A 24627-nucleotide genomic window follows, 5' to 3' on the forward strand; every position below is an offset into this window, starting at 1 on the left:
CTTCCAGCTGCCTGTGCACCGCCCTCCCCCTCCCGTCCCCTGGACACCACTGCCGTCGCTAACCCGTGGCGCATGCCGGAGAATCGCCCGATATGCTTCGCATGTAGGTATCCCGGTCATGTCGCAAGGTTCTGCCGCCACCGATCGCAGGCTTCGAGGACGATCGACGAGCGCCCTATGTGCCGCCTGATCCAAATGCGCCTTACAGACCCTTCGACCCATCACCAGCTCACTCCCAGGCTGATCACCATCCTCGCTTCGAACGCCTCCGGCCACCCTCCCCACGTCGCCGGTCACTTTTCCCTATGCGTCGACGACCCGTCTCCAACGAAAAGGGAAACTAGACGTCGTAGTTCCCGAGGCAAGAGCTGCGCAAGTGTCGACGTGCCGAAGCCCTCCTCCTTCACCTGCCAATGTCATTGACGTGTTAATCGAAGATGTAGCTACAGTCGCCCTCGTCGATACCGGTGCCGCTATTTCAGTTATGGATGCCAGGTTTTGCCGTTGGCTTCATAACTTTACGACGTCTTTGTCTGGATTGTCGCTTCGGACGGCGAGTGCTCAACCCATTCGCCCTACCGCTGCTTGTACTGCCCGTGTGACCATACAGGACGTTTTAAACACGATTGAGTTCACAGTTCTTTCATCGTGCTCCGACGCCGTTATTCTAGGATGGGATTTTCTCTCAAGCCACAATGCCATCATCAAGTGCGCTCGGGTTGAGATTGAACTTTTCCAACTTGGTGACCTGGCCTCGGTCGATGCTCATCCTGCCGCTAAAATTGTCGTAAAAGAAGACACCTGTATTCCCCCGTGGTCTTCAGCATTCGTACCAGTCTTCTGTAGTACCATGTCCGACAAGACGGTCTTGATGCCCTCTCATCACTTTGTTACCCGAAAAGCGCTTCCTTTGCCCTTTTCAGCTTTTGACGTTGCCGCCGGTGTCAGCACGATGCCCATTTACAATCATCTTTCATCGCCGCTATCACTGCTCCGCCGCGAATGCCTTGGTTACGTCGAGTCGGTCGATTCAACAGGAATTGTCTCCGTCCACGACAAAGTGCCTTCTACTGCCGTCCATGAACTGAGTGGCCTCTCCGTACCCGACTCAACATGGACTGGTGTGTTCAGCCCAATCATCGCCGAAGATCTCACGCATTCTCAGCGATCTCAACTTCTCGCAATCTTTCAGCACTTCCGCCGTTCTTTCGACGTTGTACAAACATCTCTTCGCCGTGCACCGACGGTCGAGCATTACATCGACACTGGCTCCCACTCACCGCTGCGACAAAGACCATATCGCGTGTCCTCTAAGGAACGTCGTGTCATTGCAGACCAGGTTGATGACATGCTCCCTCGACGCGTCATTGAACCTTCGCAGAGCCCATGGGCCTCTCTCGTGGTCCTTGTCACAAAGAAAGCCGGTTCCATCCGCTTCTGCGTTGATTTTCGACGGTTGAACAAGATCACGCTGAAGGACGTCTATCCATTACCACGTATCGATGATTCTCTGGAATGTTTGCAGGGAGCCGAGTTCTTTACTTCGCTGGATTTGCGATCAGGCTATTAGCAGGTTCCGTTGGCAGCGGACGATCGCCCAAAAACTGCTTTTGATACACCAGACGGCTTCTATGAATTCACCGTCATGCCTTTCGGACTTTGGAACGCACCTGCTACGTTCGAAAGAATGATGGATAATGTTCTGCGTGGCCTCAAATGAAAAACGTCTTGGCTATCTTGACGACATTGTGGTGTTCGCCCTTGATTTCGCAACGCACCTGCTCCGCATCCAGCACGTACTCACTTGCGTGACCAACGCCGGGTTGCAACTTAACCTGTAGAAGTGTTGATTTGCTGTTCGTCAGCTCACAATTTTAGGCCACGTCGTGTCAAAGCAGGGCATCCGCTCGGACCCCGAGAAGCTACGTGCTGTTACTGCGTTCCCAAAACCTACCACTATGCAAGAGCTACGCAGTTTCATCGGCCTCTGTTCTTACTTCCGGCGATTCGTTCGAAACTTTGCGTCAATTATGTTGCCTCTCACGCAGCTCCTTGGTCTCCAGAGTGTGACGACGCCTTCACAACCTTGCGCCGTCTTCTCACGCCGCCACCCATTCTTCGATATTTTGACCCTCAAGCGCCAACCGAAATCCATACCGATGCAAGCGGTGTAGGCCTTGGTGCCGTGTTGGCACAGCGTCAACCTGGTCACACAGAATACGTCGTCACATACGCGCGTCGCGCGTTAACCAAGGCGGAGACGAATTACAGCGTTGCAGAAAAGGAGTGTTTGGCCAATGTGTGGGCGCTTGGCAAGTTACGCCCATATTTCTAAGGCGGATCTTTTGACGTAGTAATCGAACACCAAGCACTATGTTGGCTGTCGACGCTCAAAGACCGATCGGGCCGCCTTGCCCGCTGGGCATTGCGAATCGAAGAATACGACATCCGTGTGGTTTACCGTTCCGCGCGAAAGCACTCCGACGCTGACGGGCTATGTCGATCACCGCTTCCCCCGAAGGCCAGTCACGACTCCTCCCGCGAATGCACATTAAGCTCTCTGAACTTTGACACTATCGCTGCTGCACTGCGTAAAGATCCTTGGACTGCATCTCTGCTCGACCTTCTCTCGGATACGCCGAAAGTTCCAGTGCCACGTACGCTTCGGCACCAAGTTCCTCATTTTGCGATTAGAGAACAGCTACTGTATCGACGCAACTATGCGCCAGAGGGACGCACTTGGTTACTGGTCATTCCGAGAATCTTGCGATCAGAGGTCTGCTCCTCGTTCCACGTCGACCCTCAGTGTGGCCACGCGGGAGTCTTCAAGACCTATGAAAGTTAAACCTATGCTAAGTTAAATGCAAACATAAGTGTTCCTTCAACCAGGCTCAAAGAAATGTGGACTGTACCCACCCCTAGAACTTCTTATGATGAACAATTTTTGTCCTATAAGCTACCTTCCCTTCTGAACCTATTAAACCAGGGATATTTTGATCCCTCGTGTAATAAAAATTCTCTCATTAAACGTTTCGCCCAGTCTATTTATTTTCAGGAATCCTTTTGAATTTTTTCCCCTCTACTTGTCGATCGCTGTTTTTCATGTTCATGCCATTTCAAGCCTATGCAATTGGGTTGTGTTGTTCTAGCACTTTGCTACAAAACTATTTTTGTTGCTCGATGTTATCTAATATTCGTTGATTTAATTGAACTGTTTGTGCATGACTGACCGTCATCCTGCTGTTTTGCCAACTGTAAAGCTGCTCAAGCTTTTAGTCCCGTATTCCTCCTATTCCAAGGCAAATGAAGTTGATTGATTGATTGATTGATTGATTGATTGATTGATTGATTGATTGATTGATTGATTGATTGATTGACTTCGACACCGCTATTACTGGCGGGGAATGTACAATTTCGTTCGAAACTTCGTCCGTTCTTGTCATGAGTGCCAACGCCGCAAAGCGCCACCGCACCACTCCGCCGGTGAACTCCAGCCTTTACAATGGCCATCCCGACCCTTTGATCGCGTGGGCATAGATATCCACCGGCCACTTCCGTTGACTCCTACCGTCAACAAATGGATAATCGTTGGGGTATACCACTTAACCTGTTATGCGGAGACTGCTGCTCTACCAAATGCTACAGCGCAGGAGGTCGCCAATTTCATACTTCGCCGTTTTCTCCTTCGTCATGGAGGTCCACGCGAACTTTTAAGAGGCAGAGGCCGTGCCTTCTTATGTGAAGTCATCGAACAACTGCTTGATGAATGCGGTATTATTCATCGTAAATGCACTGCTTATCACCCGCAGACCAACGGTACCACGGAACGCTTTAATTGAACTCTTGGTGACATGCTCGCCATGTATGTCTCACCGGATCACTCTAATTGGGACCTAGTTCTTCCGTTTGTCACCTACGCCTACAACACCGCGACACAGGCCACTACCGGATTCTCACCCTTTTACCTTCTTTACGGCCGTCATCCTTCCTACACAATCGACACCATTCTGCCCGACCGGCTGGACCCATCCGTATGCCTGCCGATCTCGGAAGCCGCCAGACACGCCGAGGAATGTCGCCAGCTGGCCCGACGATTCACCTCGGACGACCAAAATCGTCAAAAAGCCGTTCACGATGCCCAGAACTCGACTCCCACTTTTCTCCCGGGCGCTCTCGTCTGGTTGTTAGTGCCACACTGCACGCCTGGGCTTGCTTCAAAACTCCTTCCGAAGTACAACGGGCCATACCGCGTTCTCCAGAGAATATCACCCGTTAATTACCTAGTTGAGCCGCTAACGCCGCTGTCCGACATGCGACGTCGTAACCACGAAGTCGTTCACGTTCAGCGTCTCAAGCCGTATCACCATTGTACCGTCCTTCCAGAAAAGTAAGTCGCCAGGATGGCTCCTTTAATTCCGCAGGGCCATTATATAACGAACGTGCGCACAGAGTCAGCAGCATCGGCAGCATCAAGCGCACAGCACAGGCTCGAGCTAGGGGACTGTGCTCGGCGCATCCTAGAACCGGCGGTCGCTACGGACTCCAATAAATCTCCTTTATAATATGTAGATATATATATCACGAAAGAAATAATATTCACACGTTTCAGAAGAACAAAAATATATCAATTTACTAACGTTTCGGCCGCTCGTCGGGCCTTCATAAGACTGAACGAGACTACAGAAGACGTTTGTTCCCAAAGTGTGAGAAAGAGAAAATACACGTGGAAGGTACATATATTTCCAAACAAAGCCGTGGCGAAAAAAAAAAAACATCTAAGTACGTTTTTTCTTTCGAAACAGTGGAATAACGCATAGACAGAACACAACATATTGGTGGCTGTGAAGAGTCACGGACGTGGAAGCGTTGTCCTCACCATCGAATATGCTAAAAAAAAAAAAAAAAAAGAAGAGGGCAGAGTGCCTTATTTCTACGTTCGCGGAAGGCAAAAAAAAAAAAAAAAACCTGGGTGCCACGAGCGATCGTCATTGTTGAAGCCCAGAGAACTCCCTATACACAGATTTGGCGTTTGTAGGGGGCATGCGACACAATAGCGACTCCAGAGCAAAAGAAGAGGATATGAGGACGTGTCAGCACGAACCGTGAAAAGATGCGTGGTGATTAAATTAGTAGAAATTTCATTTCGATTCGACAATATCGTTGTATTCAGAATGCAAGAAGGTGAGTTTCCCGGTGATTTGTTTAAAGGGACGCTAAAGGCAAATAGTAAGTCAACGTGGCCTGTTAAAATGCCATTTCAGAAATTTCGCAGCGTTCGTTTCGTGCGAAGAAAATACCTCTTTAAAAGGCCCCTCACCAGGCCCCATAGCAAATAGGCTGGAAGTTGTTAAGTGTCCTCTAGGGAGCGTTCTGCCGCGAAAAATTTTCAGATCGGCTCATTAATAGCCGAGATAGAAATATTTGAGTGCCGCGAACCCATGATTTCAGAAGACGGGCTCCACTGCCAAGCAAGACGCTCTCTCCACTCGCCCCATAGCCTCCGCAAGCGAATTTACTTCCCTGCATTCTCCAATGCTTGACCTCGAGGATTGCGTGACAGATGCGCCATGGGCCCCGCCTTCATTTTTTTTTCTGCTCGCTTTTTTTTTCAGCGCTGCGCATTCCTGATGGTGGCGTTGCGTGCGAGCTGTTATCGTTTTGCGCAGCACACGATTTTCCGCGCTGTGTTCAAGGAAACATGACTAGAGATATAATTCAGTCATCATCATCATCATCAGCCTGATTACGCCCACTGCAGGGCAAAGGCCTCTCCCATACTTCTCCAACTACCCCGGTCATGTACTAATTGTGGCCATGTTGACCCTCCAAACTTCCTAATCTCATTTGCCCACCTAACTTTCTGTCGCCCCCTGCTACGCTTCCCTTCCCTCGGAATCCAGTCCGTAACCCTTAATGACCATCGGTTATCTTCCCTCCTCATTACATGTCCTGCCCATGCCCATTTCTTTTTCTTGATTTCAACTAAGATGTCATTAACGCGCGTTTGTTCCCTCACCCAATCTGCTCTTTTCTTATCCCTTAACGTTACACCTATCATTCTTCTTTCCATAGCTCGTTGCGTCGTCCTCAATTTAAGTAGAACCCTTTTCGTAAGCCTCCAGGTTTCTGCCCCGTACGTGAGTACTGGTAAGACACAGCTGTTATACACTTTTCTCTTGAGGGATAATGGCAACCTGCTGTTCATGATCTGCGAATGCCTGCCAAACGCACCCCAGCCCATTCTTATTCTTCTGATTATTTCACTCTCATGATCTGGATCAGCAGTCACTACCTGACCTAAGTAGATGTATTCTCTTACCACTTCCAGTGCCTCGCTACCTATCGTAAACTGCTGTTCCCTTCCAAGACTGTTAAACATTACTTTAGTTTTCTGCAGATTCATTTTTAGTCCCACCCTTCTGCTCTGCCTCTCCAGATCAGTGAGCATGCATTGCAGTTGGTCCCCTGAGTTACTAAGCAAGGCAATATCATCAGCGAAGCGCAAGTTACTAAGGTATTCTCCATTTACTCTTATCCCCAATTCTTCCCAATCCAGCTCTCTGAATACCTCCTGTAAACACGCTGTGAATAGCATTGGAGAGATCGTATCTCCCTGCCTGACGCCTTTCTTTATTGGGATTTTGTTGCTTTCTTTATGGAGGAGTACAGTGGCTGTGGAGCCGCTATAGATATCTTTCAGTATTTTTACATACGGCTCGTCTACACCCTGATTCCGCAATGCCTCCATGACTGCTGAGGTTTCGACTGAATCAAACGCTTTCTCGTAATCAATGAAAGCTATATATAATGGTTGGTTATATTCCGCACATTTCTCTATCACCTGATTGATAGTGTGAATATGATCTATTGTTGAGTAGCCTTTACGGAATCCTGCCTGGTCCTTTGGTTGACGGAAGTCTAAGGTGTTCCGGATTCTATTTGCAATTACCTTAGTAAATACTTTGTAGGCAACGGACAGTAAGCTGATCGGTCTATAATTTTTCAAGTCTTTGGCGTCGCCTTTCTTATGGATTAGGATTATGTTAGCGTTCTTCCAAGATTCCGGTACGCTCGAGGTTATGAGGCATCGCGTATACAGGGTGGCCAGTTTCTCTAGAACAATCTGCCCACCATCCTTTAGCAAATCTGCTGTTACCTGATCCTCCCCAGCTGCCTTCCCCCTTTGTATAGCTCCCAAGGCTTTCTTTACTTCTTCCGGCGTTACTTCTGGGATATCGAATTCCTCTAGATTATTCTCTCTTCCATTATCATCGTGGGTGCCACTCGTACTGTATAAATCTCTATAGAACTCCTCAGCCACTTGAACTATCTCATCCATATTAGTAATGATATTGCCGGCTTTGTCTCTTAGCGCATACATCTGATTCTTGCCAATTCCTAGTTTCTTCTTGACTGCTTTTAGGCTTCCTCCGTTCCTGAGAGCTTGTTCAATTCTATCCATGTTATACTTCCTTATGTCAGCTGTCTTACGCTTGTTGATTAACTTCGAAAGTTCTGCCAGTTCTATTCTAGCTGTAGGGTTAGAGGCTTTCATACATTGGCGTTTCTTGATCAGAACTTTCGTCTCCTGCGATAGCTTACTGGTATCCTGTCTAACGGAGTTACCACCGACTTCTATTGCACACTCCTTAATGATGCCCACAAGATTGTCGTTCATTGCTTCAACACTAAGGTCCTCTTCGTGACTTAAAGCCGAATACCTGTTCTGTAGCTTGATCTGGAATTCCTCTATTTTCCCTCTTAGTGCTAACTCATTGATCGGCTTCTTATGTACCAGTTTCCTCCGTTCCCTCCTCAGGTCTAGGCTAATTCGAGTTCTTACCATCCTGTGGTCACTGCAGCGCACCTTACCGAGCACGTCCACATCTTGTATGATGCCAGGGTTAGCGCAGAGTATGAAATCTATTTCATTTCTAGTCTCGCCGTTCGGGCTCCTCCATGTCCACTTTCGGTTATTCCGCTTGCGGAAGAAGGTATTCATTATCCTCATATTATTCTGTTCTGCAAACTCTACTAATACCTCCCCCCTGCTATTCCTAGTGCCTATGCCATATTCCCCCACTGCCTTGTCTCCAGCATGCTTCTTGCCTACCTTGGCATTGAAATCGCCCATCAGTATAGTGTATTTTGTTTTCACTCTACCCATCGCCGATTCCACGTCTTCGTAGAAGCTTTCGACTTCCTGGTCATCATGACTGGATGTAGGGGCGTAGACCTGTACAACCTTCATTTTGTACCTCTTATTAAGTTTCACAACAAGACATGCCACCCTCTCGTTAATGCTATAGAATTCCTGTATGTTACCAGCTATATTCTTATTAATCAGGAATCCGACTCCTAGTTCTCGCCTCTCCGCTAAGCCCCGGTAGCACAGGACGTGCCCGCTCCTTAACACTGTATATGCTTCTTTTGGCCTCCTAACTTCACTGAGCCCTATTATGTCCCATTTACTGCCCTCTAATTCTTCCAATAGCACTGCTAGACTCGCCTCACTAGATAATGTTCTTGCGTTAAACGTTGCCAGGTTCATATTCCAATGGCGGCCTGTCCGGAGTGCTACACGAATACTGAGGCAGAACAAGCAGATCGCAGAGCATGATCGCGGCGCTAGAACACGGTAGAGTGGCATAGTTTCGGTACCTGCTCACGTCACCCCACGACGGCGGGAAAAAGCAGACGAAGCGGAAGTATATCTCTCTTGCTTCCGTTTGTGTGTTTTATTATTTCTCTAAACTTCAATTCGTCAATTCAAGCAACCGATCGCACAGATAACAGATGTCCCGAATAATTCTCGGGATCACGTGTCACCGCGAGCGACGTCACACTGCGGACACCAATGCGTAGGCGCAGGCACACGAGTACGTCATCCTCCGGCTTGGAGCGCGGCGGCCGCGAGGAGAAGGAAAAATGGCGTTCAGTTTGAAATTTCCGATCTTACTGCGGCACGTAGCGTTGTAATACTTTACAGACAGGATTGTTGTCACTCAATGTATGCTCTGCGCTTGTCAGCTCAGAGTGGCCAGACCTGGTGAAGGGCTGTTAGAGGTAAAATCGTTTCTCGAAAGTGCGCACAAGGTTAGCGCAATTCAAATCGCCCGCTCCCGAGCGGGAGAGTGGTGGCGTCGCATACGCTATGTCCGCCCTTTACAGCCGTCTGTAAGAGGGCGCCCGTTATAGGGCGCTACGGTTTTTTGTGCAAAACGCAAGCGCGCGGTCATGTAGAAACCGAGCCAAGACAGAGCGTTGGAACCACCGCTGCAGCTGCTTTTGCTCGAGTTGCCTGGACCGCTCAGGCATAGCGCGCCCTCACACAGGCGTGGAAATTTCCGCTACTTGGATTTTGTGGGAGTTTCGCGAGCCGACAAAACAAGCGCACCACTGGGCGATAATGAAACTACACAAACGCGAAGGCGCGGGTGATGCAGAGTCGAGCGAGAACGCAACCTTTCGCCCAGCCGGCTGGTTGTGAAGGGTAGCGCCAATGAGTTATTTTTCTAAACATATAATAGAACTGGATAAGTATCATCTTATTCCGTCTTATAATGGAATGTAATTATATTTTTATAGCGAGAAGTTCAGTACTAGCGACAGAAATAAAATGAATGCCTTCGTCATCGGGCTAGTACTTGAACGTCCTTGGTGAGTGAGAAATCGTGTCCAGCATTTACGTCATTTTCTCGATTACTAAAACATTGTTTGCGATAATAGTGACGCTTTAGGCGTGTCCTCGAGCACCAATCTATGACTTTAGTTTGACTTAATAATTGCCTTTAGGGTACCTCTATAACATCCAAGGCGGCAATACTAAACATACATATAGGACTGGACTCAATAGTTTCTTGCTCATGGCGTGAGCGAAAGCCCGATTCGAATACTGTCGCCTTAAGTAATTAAAATGATGACCAGGAAGGTTGACATGTTTGGACACAGGAAGTTTCAAAAGTGTTACTGCATGTCATCTGTGGTTATTAGATCGTATCCTCAAAGGTGTCTTTTCTGTCAAATATACTGTTGATTACAGGTAGTGCATTCAAGAATGTACACCACATTGGCGGTGTCACATGTAAAGTTTCGTTTAATTTGGACAGAGAAGTTGGATACGGTGCTGGTTGCTTTCTGTGCGGTTACAATGGGAGGACAGACCTGGGAAGGTATTTTGCTGCAAGACATACAGCCTGTGCCACGGCTAAGATTTAGGGATTACTTGGTCAAAATATCGCGTAAATTTTTATTTTTGCTATTCACGACAGGTAGAGATTCCACAAGTATGCACTTAAGACGATCACTTTGAGCGAGGTTGTCGTGATGGTTTCAAAAAATAGCTGAAAGCTTTGTCATCGGCGCAGATTTAGTAAGGATAATATTCGTATATTGTTCACTATTAGATTATTTAGCTTTAAGTATATCGGCCGGTTGAGCTTGCCATTGAGAGTTACAACATTATATAGTTATATGCTCCGGGTATTTCTGCTTAAGAAAGACGTCTTTCGTTTTCCCACAATTAGCACTGAAACCTTCTGTGTTCGAACTTATACGCTTAAAGCGGTGTGCTTCGCTGTACCGAATGCTCGTATTACAGTATCTGACATGACTGCCATATAAATGTTCAGTTCAGTTTATTGTCCTTAAAGACCCCCAGAGGGGGTATTACATAAGGGGTGGGTTTAACATAAGTTCCACATTTGGTACACCTCATTTATATTCAAAGTGATCAATCACACGCTGTAGGAATAAAGACAGGCAAGTGATGCTAACAATGTCAGCAGGAAGGCCGTTCCAGTCTTTAGCTGCTCGAGGAATGAACGAGAGAGAAAAATGAGTGGTTCGGGCACGCGGCCGTGCGACTTGCTGCGGATGACTGGTGCGGTGAGAAATGCGTGCCGCAGGAACGATGTATGGCGCATGACGAAGGGTGCTGAAAAAGAACTTGCGATAGAGCTCAATACTAGCAATGCGTCGGCGATTAGATAGTAGTGTTAGTCCGGATTGTGTTTTAAGTGCGGAAATACTGACATCATATGAATATTGTGAGTGAATGAACCTAGTAGCGCGGTTCTGAACAGATTCAAGTGAGGTGATAAGATATGTTTGGTGCAGGCTCCAGATGGCAGATGCATATTCAAGTTTTGCCCGAACAAAGGACTTGTAGGCAAGCAGTTTTACATTTTGAGGTGCCTGGCGGAGATTACGTTTTAAAAAACCTAGTGTTTTATTAGCAGATGATATGATGTCAGAAATATGTTTATGCCAAGACAGATCATTGCATACAGTGACACCTAGGTAGGTATAGGACTTTGCTAGTTCGAGAGGCATGCTTCTAATTTGGTAGGGAAATATCAGGGGATCACTGCTACGAGTGAAAGACATAACTTTACATTTTTTGTACATTAAGTTTCATTAACCAATCGTCACACCAAGTTAGTATGTTGGCGAGGTCTTTCAGCAGGGCTGTTTGATTGCAGGTCTTACGTACAGTCAGATAAATGACACAATCATCGGCGAACATTCGTATATTACAGGACACGTGTGAATGTAAGTCATTAATATATATTAAAAATAATAGAGGGTCAAAAACCGATCCTTGAGGGACGCCTGATGTTACTGGCACAGGGTTAGATAGGTGATTATGACAGATTGGGAGCGGTTGCTAAGAAATTCAATGATCCAATTCAAAACATGAGGATGCAAATTAAGTCTTGTAAGTTTCAATATTAGACGTTGATGAGGAACTTTATCGAAGGCCTTAGAGAAATCCAGGAAAATTGCGTCAGTCTCTATGTTACTGTCAAGGTTAGTGTGAACATCGTGCAGGAAAATGGCCAACTGTGTTTCACAGGAGAAACCTTTGCGGAATCCGTGCTGGGCGGGATGGAAAAAGTGATTAAAGTCAAGAAAATTCATGATAAGAGAGTAGATGACATGTTCCATGATTTTGCAGGGGACGCTCGTTAGGGAGATGGGGCGGTAGTTAAGAGGCGAGTTTCTGTTACCTGATTTGTGGACTGGAACGACCTTCCAAATTTTGCAGTCGTCTGGAATGAAACCTGAAGAAAGAGACTGGGCAAATATCAGACAAATATGCTGCAGAAATAAGCTTAGTGTTTTTCTAAAATTTGTGAGTTAATCTCGTGAATGCCGGAAGATGATGATCACTTGATTTTGTCAATGATTGCACAAATACCGTCTACATTGAAAGCAATGGCTGGCATTGACGAGTTTATACTAAGCGATGACGAAACGGGAGGCGCATTAGATTCGTTTGTGAACACAGAAGCAAAGGCCGAATTAAACACGTCGGCGCAATTGGAATCATTAATAATTTCGTTCGATTCGTTAGTTATCTTAATAGTGCGCGTTTCGCTATTGTTTACAACTCTCCAAAATTGCCTCGGGTTATTGAATAATAGGTTTGGTAGATTATTGTGCTAAAAGGAGTGTTTAGCGTGACGCAGTGCGTCAACGTAGCTCTGTTCGGCTTCATAATATTTATCCCATGCGCATGGGCGTCCTCTCTGTTTGGCGGCGCGATACAGACGCTTTTTTCTGGTTTTCTAGGCATTTTAAGGCCTTCGTGAACCATGGTTTTTGCTGAGAAGAACGAAAGGTGACTTTAGGAATAAATTTATTTGCAAGATCACTTATTTTGTTCTTGAAGCGCGTCCAATTGCTGTTAACGGAATAGTCTTGAAAAGTTGATTCGAATACAGGAAAGAATGTATGCATAGCTTAAGTTATAGCTTCGTAGTTTCCTTTGTAGTATAGACATAGTGTTTTCTTAAAGGTATCCTGTGTCAACAAATTGAACGAAAAAGTGGCATGGATGACTTCGTGATCACTGATCTCAGGCAAATAAGAAATGAATGAAAGGCTGTCAGGGTGGTCGGTTAGTACGAGATCGAGGACGTTAGCAGTTTGCTGCGAAATCCGGGTTGGTTCAGTTACTAGCTGGGAAAGGTTAAAGTTAAGGCAGAAATCGACAAAAGTTTTGGCCTCTGTGTCCGGATACCGAGAATGATTGTATGGTACGCCAGACTATTTGTGGGAAGTTAGAAATCACCGAAGAGTAGGATTTGCGCGTTTGGGCGGGTGGTTACCAGTTCGCTTATGACGTTAAGTTGATGGCAGAAATGAGAAGTAGCACTGGGCGGTCTGTAACAGGTACCAAGAAGCACTTTTTTGGATAGGTATGCATTATCACCCATAACATCTCAAGTTCTGATGTAACGTTAATTAGCGAGCATGGCAATTGCTCGCGAACAGCGACTAGTACACCACCACCACGAGTTCCTGCGCGGTCGTTCCGATAGAGGCAGAAACCGGGCAGGTCGGCAAGGACTTCGCTATGAGTAACGGCGCTGCTCAGCCATGTCTCAGTTAGTAATCGTTTGTTGCTACCGGTTGATAAAACTATGTTCGACACCAATTCACGCTTTGGGAGGAAACTGCGCACGTTCGTGTATATTGTAGAAAGCGAAGCGCTATCTCAGGAGCAAGTCGGTTCTATGTCATTTTTCTGTTTGGGGTGATGCAGCTGCGATGCCAACTCTTTGACACTACTCGAGGCGGTATCAAGGGTGTATCTTCTTGAACCGACGAACAAAGTCTTAAAGCGGAGAGAAAACGGAACGTCTTTACCTTTTGCAAACGCAACGAGATGTTTTCGGGAATCTCGTACTGATCGCGAAAAATCCTCGCTAATAGTGTTATCAGTGCCCTTAAGCTTTCGGCCACTCGAAAGGATATTAACTTTGGTTTTATGGAAAGTAAATTTTGCTATGAGGGGGCGAGAGTGATTGGGGGAGCGACGACCGATGCGATGTGCACGTTCTATTTCTTTTGGGTGAATGGTTAGTTGCAACCTATCGCGGCAAAGTTCCACAATCAATCTTTTGGAGTCGGCAGTGGTTTCCGAGCTTGAAGGGTCAGGAATGCCATAAAAAATTAGGTTGTCCCTCCGTGAGCGATTTTCGGCATCGTCGATACGTGCTTCGAACTCGGAAATACGAAAAATAGCCTGATAAGTCGTGGTGCGCATTGCATCCACTTCGTTTCGAATGGGCAAAAGCGTCTGGTAGTGACCCTCAAGATCGTTCATTCGTTTGCATAGACCAGTAATTGCTTTGTCGGTAGAAGTAAGTTGTGACTTAAGACCATAAATTTCAGTGATCAGCTGGTTCTGATCGGCGGTTAGTTCTCGCAATTCGCTTAGTAGGCTTTCAGGAATGTCAGGACCCGGGTTTGTTTCCACATCACCGGCCAAAATCAGCAAGGCATGAATAATATGAGCACATTCGACACCAATGGCGGCACAGCAGTGCGGGCTCGGCAACTGCATCAGGAAATAATTGCTAGATTTTTTAGCAAAGAGAGCGTATGGTTGACTAACCTGCATTGCAAGAGCAAAAGGTTTAGCGAGCTGTGCAGATGCGCAGTCGCCGAGCCCACAAAGCTGTATCGAAGGCCACCCCCCAGTTTATGTCTGGTGACTGCGTTGCCGTTGATGACGATGGGGATTGCCACTCCCGACTGAGGACCACGGGCCGCCACTTCTTCTGTAAGATGTCCGGGTATGACGCATCGCTGGTACGGAAAACCTGGATGTTGGCTGACTCGTTTCCTTGGCAATCGACCACGCACCTCGACGAAGCTCACGTAGCAGCAGCGGTTATCGCAGGCAGCAGGAAATGCACGGTAGCAAAGGTGACGATCTGCATTGCAAGAGCAAAAGGTTTAGCGAGCTGTGCACATGCGCAGTCGCTGAGCCCACGAGCCCAATGTATTTGTACTGTAAATGTATGTGTTTAATGTATGTAAATACATCTGTTGTGTAAATGTGTTTGTACTGTGTAAATGTGTTGTAAAAAATACTGGTTTGTGTTTCTTAATCTGCCCCCGGACAGTGATACGGTCACATCCAGAAAATTAACGTTGTCCTGCAAGTAAAAGTGATAGAAGGAAATAGTGGGGTGAGCATAAGTGAAGTCATTTAAAAATTTTAAGAAATCTTTTTACCCATGAGGCTGTACCATGAAGATGTCATCAATCAAACGCTTGTAGGAAAGCGGCTTTAAGCTGTGAGACGCGAGAACTACTTCTTCTAATATAGCCAGCAAAATATTCGAGTAATTAGTGCCAATTCTCGTTCCCATTGACGTTCCGCTTACTTGCACGTAATGGACCCTATTAAACTGTAAATTGTTTATTTCCTGAACAAACTTAAGAAGTGTCTGTAGCGTACAGCAGTCAACAGGCTTATCGGCTGGTGAGTCTTCATATGCTGATACTACCGCCCTTATCCCAATAGCAAGACGGGCATTCTGTAAAGCTAAGCACATTTTTCGTATATGTTCGAACGAAGAATATTTGTGTGTTAATTGACTGTAAATGAAAGACGTCGTTCTTAAGCTGAAATACCCGGCGCTTGTAATTGATGTTGCTATAATTCGAGCTGGCAAGCTCAACCATGCCGACATGCTTAAAGCTAAGCCACCTAACAGTGAACAAACCGCGAATCTAATCCTTACCCACCCTGCATCGGTGCCGAAATTTCCAGCCATTCTTAGAAAGCACCATAATATCCTTCCTCAAAGTGATCACCTTAAGCGCACATTTATGGAACCGCCCTGTGTCGTGCAGAGGAAAACTAGAAATTTACGCGATACTTTCATCAAGTCAACCCTAAATCCAAGCGTCGCACAGAGCGTATGCCTTGCAACAAAACGCGTTCCCAGATACGCCCTCACATCATAACTGCACAGAGAGCAACCAGCACCACGTCCAACTTCTCTCTCCAGATTAGGGGAAACTTCACGCGTGACATCGCCAACGTGGTCTACCTTTTTGGATGCAGTACCTGTAATCAACGGTACATTGGTCAGACAGAGACACCTTGCAGGATCAGCTGACACGCAAAAGCTATTTTGAATCTTCCCGTATCCAAACATGTCAACCTTCCTAGTCACTCTTTCAATGACTTAAAGCGACAATATTGGAATCAGGCTTTCGCTCGCCCCACGGCCGGGAAATTCGCGAGTCTTACGTTATCAATAAGTTTAATACCACCGCCTCGGGTTTTACTGAAAGCAGCGAAACTCACCTGTTTTCGTTCTGTTTGAACAATGTTGTTATAGTCGCAATTAATTCCTTGTAATTTAAGCACAGCATATGATTTCTTGCTTATTGATGAGAAGTCCTCATATCATCTTCATTTTACTCTGTTTAGTATTGCAATTATGTCACATGCCCCCTTCGCACGTCAAGTCTGTGGTAGAGTGGCTTCCCAGGGCTTAAACGATGACGATCCCTCGAAACTGGGGGGAAACGCTGCCTTAGGCGTGGCTCATAGCTGCCATCCACTAGTTTCTCCCCATTTCCGAGGCCGCACATTGCCTTTTGAGCGGAAAGTACCCGCTCCCGCCATACATACAAATCGTGTGGACTCCGGAGCATGAGTCCTTACGCGACGATCAACGGGCACACGCCTTCGCCCGAGCACATGCTCGCAGGGAGCCGCGAAAGGGATACGCCGAGCAGTTCCACCCGAGACGATACCTTCACCTACACGCACATCCAATGCTATCACCTTGCATGAATAACACTCCTACCGCCTCATAATGCTCTCACGCGAGAGGAAGCCGTAGTATGGCGGAAACTTTAACGAAACACATGTCCACACTTGAGTCTCTACTACGCCATAGACCCTGCGCTGTATTTTTAGAAATGCCCAAGCCGCGACCGTTGCGCGACGCTTTACTATGTGGAATGGGCTTGTACAAGCCCACCACAGCTCACACTCGTAACACACCACACGGCAATGGGAGGCAGCGCTGCCCAACTCCGACTCGATGGACCAGGTCAACCTGGTTAACCGCACGAGAAGGGCAGCGAAGACCGCAGGACCCCTGGGCTGAAGGGGCCACCCGCTGGAGAGCGGAGGTCAACCTACTCTCGCGTGCTTTGTTGTATAGTTTATTCTCTCTCTCTCCTCCTTCCGCCACCGTATAAAGGGCGCAACTTTTTTTTTCGCTTCTTAGACGGTGAGGATAACGCTCCCTCGTCCATGACTCATTGCAGCCATCAATGTGTTGTGTTATGTCCATAAGTTATGTCCCCGTTACGGAAAAAGAAAGTACATTTTGTTATTTATATTTAGAGCGCAACCCTTAGGCCCCCGTTTCTGCGGCGAGCGTCGGCGTAACAGAGCGAACGAGCACGGGGAAAGATAAAAGCGAGCAGGGAGCGCTGTGCGGGATGAAATACGCTAGGAAAGCGGAGGAGAGGGGTGCCACGGATCCTTCAGGCGGAAAGCAGAGGAGGACACTATGGCGAAAGGGTGAGACGAAAAAGTAGCAGTTTCGCCCTAAAGGCGAAGCACCGATTGCCATAGCAAATTAATAGATAGCTGTGCGAAACAACAATAGTAGTTTTACCCGCGGTATAAACTTTAAACATTCGCTTACTAACTATATCAAAAAATATATGTGTAAGCGCGACTGAACGGGGACGTATAAAGAAACAGGCACACAGAGACAGTGCTGTCTTGGCGTGTCTTTTTACTTTATACGTCCTCATTCAGTCGCGCTTACACACCATATCATGGATTCAAGCCCTAGCCCCTCTACGAACTAGCCGCTCAACGTGCGTCAAGTAAATTAACATGCACGCTTGACACCATACAAAGCCTATCGTGGTTTATTTATTTATTTATTTATTTATTTATTTACAAATACTGCAGTCCCGTTACGGGATTTTTGCAGGATGGGGATGTAACAGAGCGAAAATAAGAAAATTACACAATATGTGACATAAACAAATTCAGGGATGGCTGCAACACCACATCGTTGGACAGCTGATTCCATTCAGTTACGACCCTAGGAAAAAATGAGTATGTAAAGCAATTTTTGCGGCTAGGGAAGGGGGTAATTGCTAGGGCATGCCGTTGCCTTGTAGCATAACCTGTTGAAAAGGAAATAATCTCAGAAATATCTATGCTGTAGTATCCCTTAATGAGCTGAAACAAAAAATTTATTCTGAGAACACGATTCCTTTGGGTTAGAGTTGGCAGATTGGCTCTGCTTAGCAAGGCTGTCATCGACGTGTGCCGAAAGCTGTTGTATATATAACGAATGGCCCGCTTTTGAATACCTTCTACTTTATTAATATCTTTTTTAGTGAAAGGATACCATATTATGGATCCGTAATCTAAAAGTGGCAGCACAATTGCGTTAAATGCAAGAAGGCGAACTTCAGGTGCTGTCACTCTCAAGGCCCTCCTGAGAAAGAAAAGCCCTTGATTGGCGGAATTGCATACAGTGTTGATATGTTTGTTCCATCTAAGATCTTTAGAAATACAAATACCAAGATATTTTATGTGCTCAACCTCAGATAGCAAGACATTACACGCCGAGTACGGGAAGTGCAGATTTCTAAGTTTGCGCGAAATTTACATAAATACAGTTTTGTCAAAATTAATAGCCATTTGCCAGTCACTACACCATTTTACAACTTTTTCAAAGGCTTCATTTAGTCGTAGTTGGTCACTGACGCTATCTATTTCTGAATACGTTACACAATCATCCGCATATAATCCAATTTTTACGGGAATGTCATTAACGATATCATTAATAAAAACTAGAAACAACAGTGGTGCGAGCACCAAACCCTGTGGAACACCAGACTCAACAGGAAGCCTCCGAGAGGCATGGTCTTTGAATGAAACATATTGATTTCGGTTTGAAAGATATGCAGAAAGCCAAGTAGCAATTTTGGCATTACCCAGAGTAACATCCAACTTGTGAAGTAGCTTTTTGTGGGAAACCTTGTCAAAGGCTTTCGCAAAGTCCATGAAGGTGCATCGACCTGCTTACCTGAATTTGTTGCCCTAGCGAAATCGTGTACAGTAGTTACTAATTGTGTGCATGTAGAGAAATCCTTCCTGAAGCTATGCTGATGGCATGATAATATTTTATTCTTTGAAAGGAACTCAGTAAGATGTTTGTGTATTATATGCTCCAGAAGTTTGCATGACGTTGAAATCAAAGAAATAGGACGATAGTTCAAGACGTGTTGCTTATTACCATTTTTGAAGATAGGTTTCTCTGCGGCCGTTCTCCAGTCGATTGGAATCTAGCCTTCATTTAGTGATTTAGAAAAGAGCACACTCAGAGATTTAGAGACCCATGGCGTATAACGCTTTAAGAATTCATTTGGCAAACCATCAAGACCGGGTGATTTCTTAATATCAAGGTTAAGGAGCATGTTAAGTATTCCATTCTCATTAATAGTAACGTCAGACACTGGGGGGTATGAAGCATGAAAGTATGGCAATGAACCATTGTCTTGCGTAAACACAGATCTAAAATGTAAGTTAAATGCATCTGCTATTACTGCACTATCATTACTCAAAACACCATTTACGACGAAAGCATCATTATTTGCTTACTGGGAGAAATTAGCCTCCAGAACTTTTCAGGAGATGTTGAAATAAATTTAGGAAGTTTCTCCCCAAAGTAGCGTTGCTTATCTGAAGAAACTCATTTTTAGCTTGGAGGAGAGTTCGCAAGTTTTAGTAAGCAAAGCGTCCAAGTCTCTTGCGGTACGTCTGTTTGTCTTCAGGCGCTTTAATTGTCTTCTTAATTGCAATGTGTCTCGTGAAATCCAAGGATATTTGCCTTTCCTTTTCTTTAGCATGCAAGGGACAAAGCGTTTGATGCAATCATTTAAAAAATCTTTAAATTGATTCCACAGTGTATGAATGTCTGCGCTGCTGCCTTGAAATGAGTCAAAGCTAAACGAAAGCATATACAATATGGCGACATAATCTGCGCGCGAGAAGTTGAGCACGGAAGTGACATCAACAGATTTCTTCACAGAGACGCCCGAAAGGGTCAACAACACAGCAGAGTGATCGGAAATTCCAGGCAGTACTTCGCACTTTGCTTGCCCCGTAATAGATCCACTTAAGAAAAACAGATCAAGGATGGAGCAGCAGTTACCTTGTATTCTAGTGAAACTGTCAAATACTTGCCGTAGATCAAAAGAAAAAAATCATATCAAACAACCCTTCTTGTAGCCTGTCATTAGAAGCGTTTAGTGTGAAGGTTGACCAATCCACGTTTGGCATATTGAAGTCTCCGCCTAGAATTAATCTATCACCAGGCTTCACACGAGCAATCAGGTAACATTGCAAATGAGCAAAGAAATCAGGAGAGGAATTAAGTGGTCGGTAATGTGCTCCCAATAGATGTCTAATTGCGCCATGATAGGCTTTTCAGAATATTCCCTCAATGTTCGGTATATCTGGCATTTACAGAATACTAAAACGCTCCTTGAACAGCAAAGCCACAACCCCACCTTTGCTCCCTCGATCTTTCCTGTGCACATTGTACTCATGAGGAACAAATTCGTTATCTTTGATAGAATCATTTAACTATGTTCCCGTGAGAATAATTATTTCAGGGTTATGGGCCACCAAGATTCCCTCAAGTTCGGTGACTTTGTTAACCACACTCCGGCAGTTCACGTTAAGTATATTAAGCTCCTGAGGCTTTTGTACAAAAAGTCAATTTTGAGTTTTGTTGAACACGTGTACCTTTCTTTTCGTCCCTGCAAAAGATTACGCGGTCTATGATTAGTTTATTGTGTACAAGTTTGACTTTCGAGCCATTATTTCTTGCTAGAGTAGAACTGTTCCAGCGTTTCTTTCTAATTTCTCGAGCTCTACGTGAGAAATCTTGCGATATTGAAACAGCTGTACCCTTCAAATTGTATGCAGCCTTGAAAATTGACATTTTTTCCCGATGGTCGAGAAACCCAAGCATGACCGGTCGTGTATGGCCAGCATTTCTGTTTCCAATCCTATGACATTTTTCTATATTCGCCACAGAGATACCAAGTTTGCTGTGAAACAAATCTTTTACTCTCTCTTCAACATCCTGAGAAGATTCTTTGCTTGGTTCGTCAAGACCGTAAATCACTAAGTTGTTTCTGCGACTACGATTTTCTAGGTCATCTAGTTTTTCAACAATGGAGGCTAGATCTGTTCTAACCGCAGACATCGTAGTCTCCATACCCTCGACCCGCTTAGTAACTACACTTAGGTTCCTCAGTTGGCGCTCTAAACCATCAACACGATCAGTTAATGAACTGACTTTCTTGCCAATCTCTTTCTGAGACGCCTGTACATCATGTATAGCTGTTTTCAATGAATCTTGACCGGCAAGAAGTTCCATCAATATTTCCCTCTCGGTAGGGCCAGGGTTGGCCTCAGCGTCGCCACAAAGCAAAATATTTACCGGAATATTTTTAAGTCGAGCAAGAAGGCATTCAAGATACAGTGGACAAGGCAGCAGCAGTAAAAACCTGTTATCGCTACGATAGCAAACCATCGGCAAATATCTACTGACCTGGAATACGTAGAAAAAAGTGCTCCTAAGCTTGTTGCCCATTTCGCTGCGGCGGGCACACTGGAGTAGCACGGTGCGGGCTTCACTTTTAAGTCCTACTGCAGGGTCACGTGAGTCGACGTCATCCATGGCTGATCCCGTGTGTACGCTGTGATGCCAGGGCTCGATATCTTGTTGACGTGGCACATGTCACCAGGATCCGATAACGGTATGCGAAGCCGTCCTATATTGTGATTCCACGAGGCATTTGCAGAGCTGCCGCCCAACAAAAGCTCGAACTTTGCCAGGAGAGCCGCCACCTGTAATACGTAGGAAAAGGTGCTCCTGAGCATGTTGCCCATTTCGCTGCTGCGTTGCCCACTCAAAAAGTAGAGTAATCACGTGATATTGGGTGGATCGGCTTCAGAGCAGGCTGAAACGATGCAGAATCACGTCCCAGATATCCTGAAAAAAATTCATGCAAATATATTCATAATTAACGGGATGAGCCCCGGAAAGGGGCGCACCGGAAACAGGTGCGTCCGCGCACCTCAACGACCCAAGCGTATCCCCTCGTGAGGGTCGTGAGGGTAACAACTGAAGAATCCCCTTGCTGAAACATTGGCTCCGCCGACATGTCTTGTTCGAACACCGTCGATCACTTCAAGGCTCCGTGTTACTGTGAACTTCTGGTTCGTTTAAATTTATATAGACTACGATTTTTCTCTGTGTTTCTGCCATATATATAGTCATCCATTAAATAAGCCAGATAACATTTTCTTGTCGTTACATATGCAGTTACATTAAATCAACCCACTCAAAATTTTATTTTGCAGTGAGAACACTGAATTATAATTTTGGGCTAAAAACTTGCAAGTAGCTTGGCAGTGGCCCGAAATACCTGGCATGGCATTATTAAAGAGAAAATAAGACATCCACGTAACTGTAGCACCTGCTACAAAGACTGGCATGGCAGTAGCACAAAACTATTTACACAACCTAAATTATGTAAACACTAAAACAGTACCCCTACATACATAGAGCACCTTGAATACGGTCACACATCACTATGACCAGGAATTGTAGCATTCAAAACATCCAAGCTAGCTAAAGTATGAACGAAACTGCGGGTATTTAGCCACCTGTGTCCGTATATCGATTTACAGTAAGTGGAGCGTTTCACGCAAAGAGTGGTGCCTGTAATATGGACAAAAGTGTGGTATTGTCCTTCCTAATAAATAAATGAAAAGGTAATAAGCATATAGCGATAGAATAATGAAATTTAAACATGCTTCACAGCAAAACAAGCAAATAAACGAAAGAGGAAACTCCTAAGTGTGCGGGCGCGACAAGACGGATCTGTACTTAATGCGGTTAGCTTAAAAGAAGTGGGCTTGTGGCTAACAATATTGGTCTTTCATGTGAACAGGCACAATCTTTTGTTGCCTGTGTACCTCAACATGCCTCATTTTTAATCTAGCTGATCGCTAATCAATATGAGCCTTATTTGTCATCTTGTACTGGTTGTAACTATCTTTCGACCAGATATCAAATAAGAAACATTGAAAGCCAGACCGTGTATTTGCTCATTAGTGTAAGGTTGAATTCAAGTGAGTCCTTGTTTGATTTTTTCACAGGTTTGTTGAGACCAACGCGAGGTCGGGTTGAGATTAGCCACCTGGTTTCTTCCGAGGACGGCGATCGGAATGTGAGAACTGCGATGTGCCCCCAGAACAATGTTCTATTCAGTGACCTCACAGTGTGGGAGCACCTGGCGTACTTCGCTCTGGTAAGTGGGCGTGTCGCTTCCTTGCAGTGTCCTACGTTCTTTATAGAGAAAGGAGGCGCACCGTAACCCATGCAGCATGGAACGTCGGGCCGATATGGTTATTGTGATGGCATCTCATGGCCTAATGACGACCGCTTGCTACCAGTGGCACTATTGGTCGTTATATTACAACGGTGCAGTAATAGCCCATCGTTAACATCAATGAGCCACTGTTAATGTTACCATGCAGCGCAGCTGGCAATAGTGGCTCATTTTATCCGCATGGTAATTTCCATAGCAAATCACGAGGAGAAAATTAATTTTTATAACATTCTTTTATACACGTAAAACACTTTTCTTTAGTTGAGAATGAACGTTTACTGGTTATTTCGTGCTGATTAGAACGAAATTTGGCGGCACGTGATGATGATGCCGCGTACTCCATGGCGCAACTTTGATTGCAACTTCACTGTTGACAGAAGTGCGGAACCCGCCGTGGTTGCTCAGTGGATATGGTGTTGGGCTGCTGAGCACGAGGTTGCGGGATCGGATCCCGGCTACGGCGGCCGCATTTCGATGGGGGCGAAATGCGAAAACACCCATGTGCTTAGATTTAGGCGCACGTTAAAGAACCGCAGGTGGTCGAAATTTCCGGAGTCCTCCACTACGGCGTGCTTCATAACAGGAAAGTGGTTTTGGCACGTAAAACCCCATAATCTAATCTAACAGAAGTGCTGACATCATGAGCTTTCTCAGTTCTTGGTAATATACTGACACTTGTACTTGTCTACCTTTATCAGGGGACCGCATTTCATCGCCTAACAAATGTTATCGCACAGCGCAGGACGCGCCTGCATGTACCTGACGTTTCTGGAATGTTATTCATGGTTCCATCCGATGTCTGTCACCGAAGCTTGTGTAATATGCTTGCATGTATGTGCGACGCGAATAGTGTAGAACGTGGTGGAAGACACGCGGGTCCCAGTGATTATTCTTTAACATTCGACGACTGATGTAACAATCGACACGCTTGACCCACTGATCAGATTTTCGACAATCGCCGACTATGTTTGCCGCCTTCGTTGAGCATTGAGTGCAGCCTGTTTTTTTCGGGCACAGGTTCATCCAATAAAGTTAGCTCCGCCATTCACAGTTTTGTTGGTGTCCTCAACCGTCCCTATCACGTGACACCTGGTGAAGGTGCTGGTTCGTTCATGCACCGGAAGCCCCCGACAAGCCATGATCCAATCCCGGACCGCAAACACAAAACCTACGTCATCCCGGATCATCGAGCAAGTCGCCGACTGGAACAGCTACCCCTGAACACGGACTTTTACCTGAGACGACCAAGAAGATCATGGCCAACACAACCCCAATGGCTACCGCAGCGTCTCCCGTTATCCTCGACCGACCTTCCATGGTGCAGCGACTGAAGACCCGTAATCCTGGCTGGAG

This window comes from Dermacentor andersoni, chromosome 2 (assembly GCF_023375885.2).
Source record: "Dermacentor andersoni chromosome 2, qqDerAnde1_hic_scaffold, whole genome shotgun sequence".
Classification (NCBI taxonomy): domain Eukaryota; kingdom Metazoa; phylum Arthropoda; class Arachnida; order Ixodida; family Ixodidae; genus Dermacentor; species Dermacentor andersoni.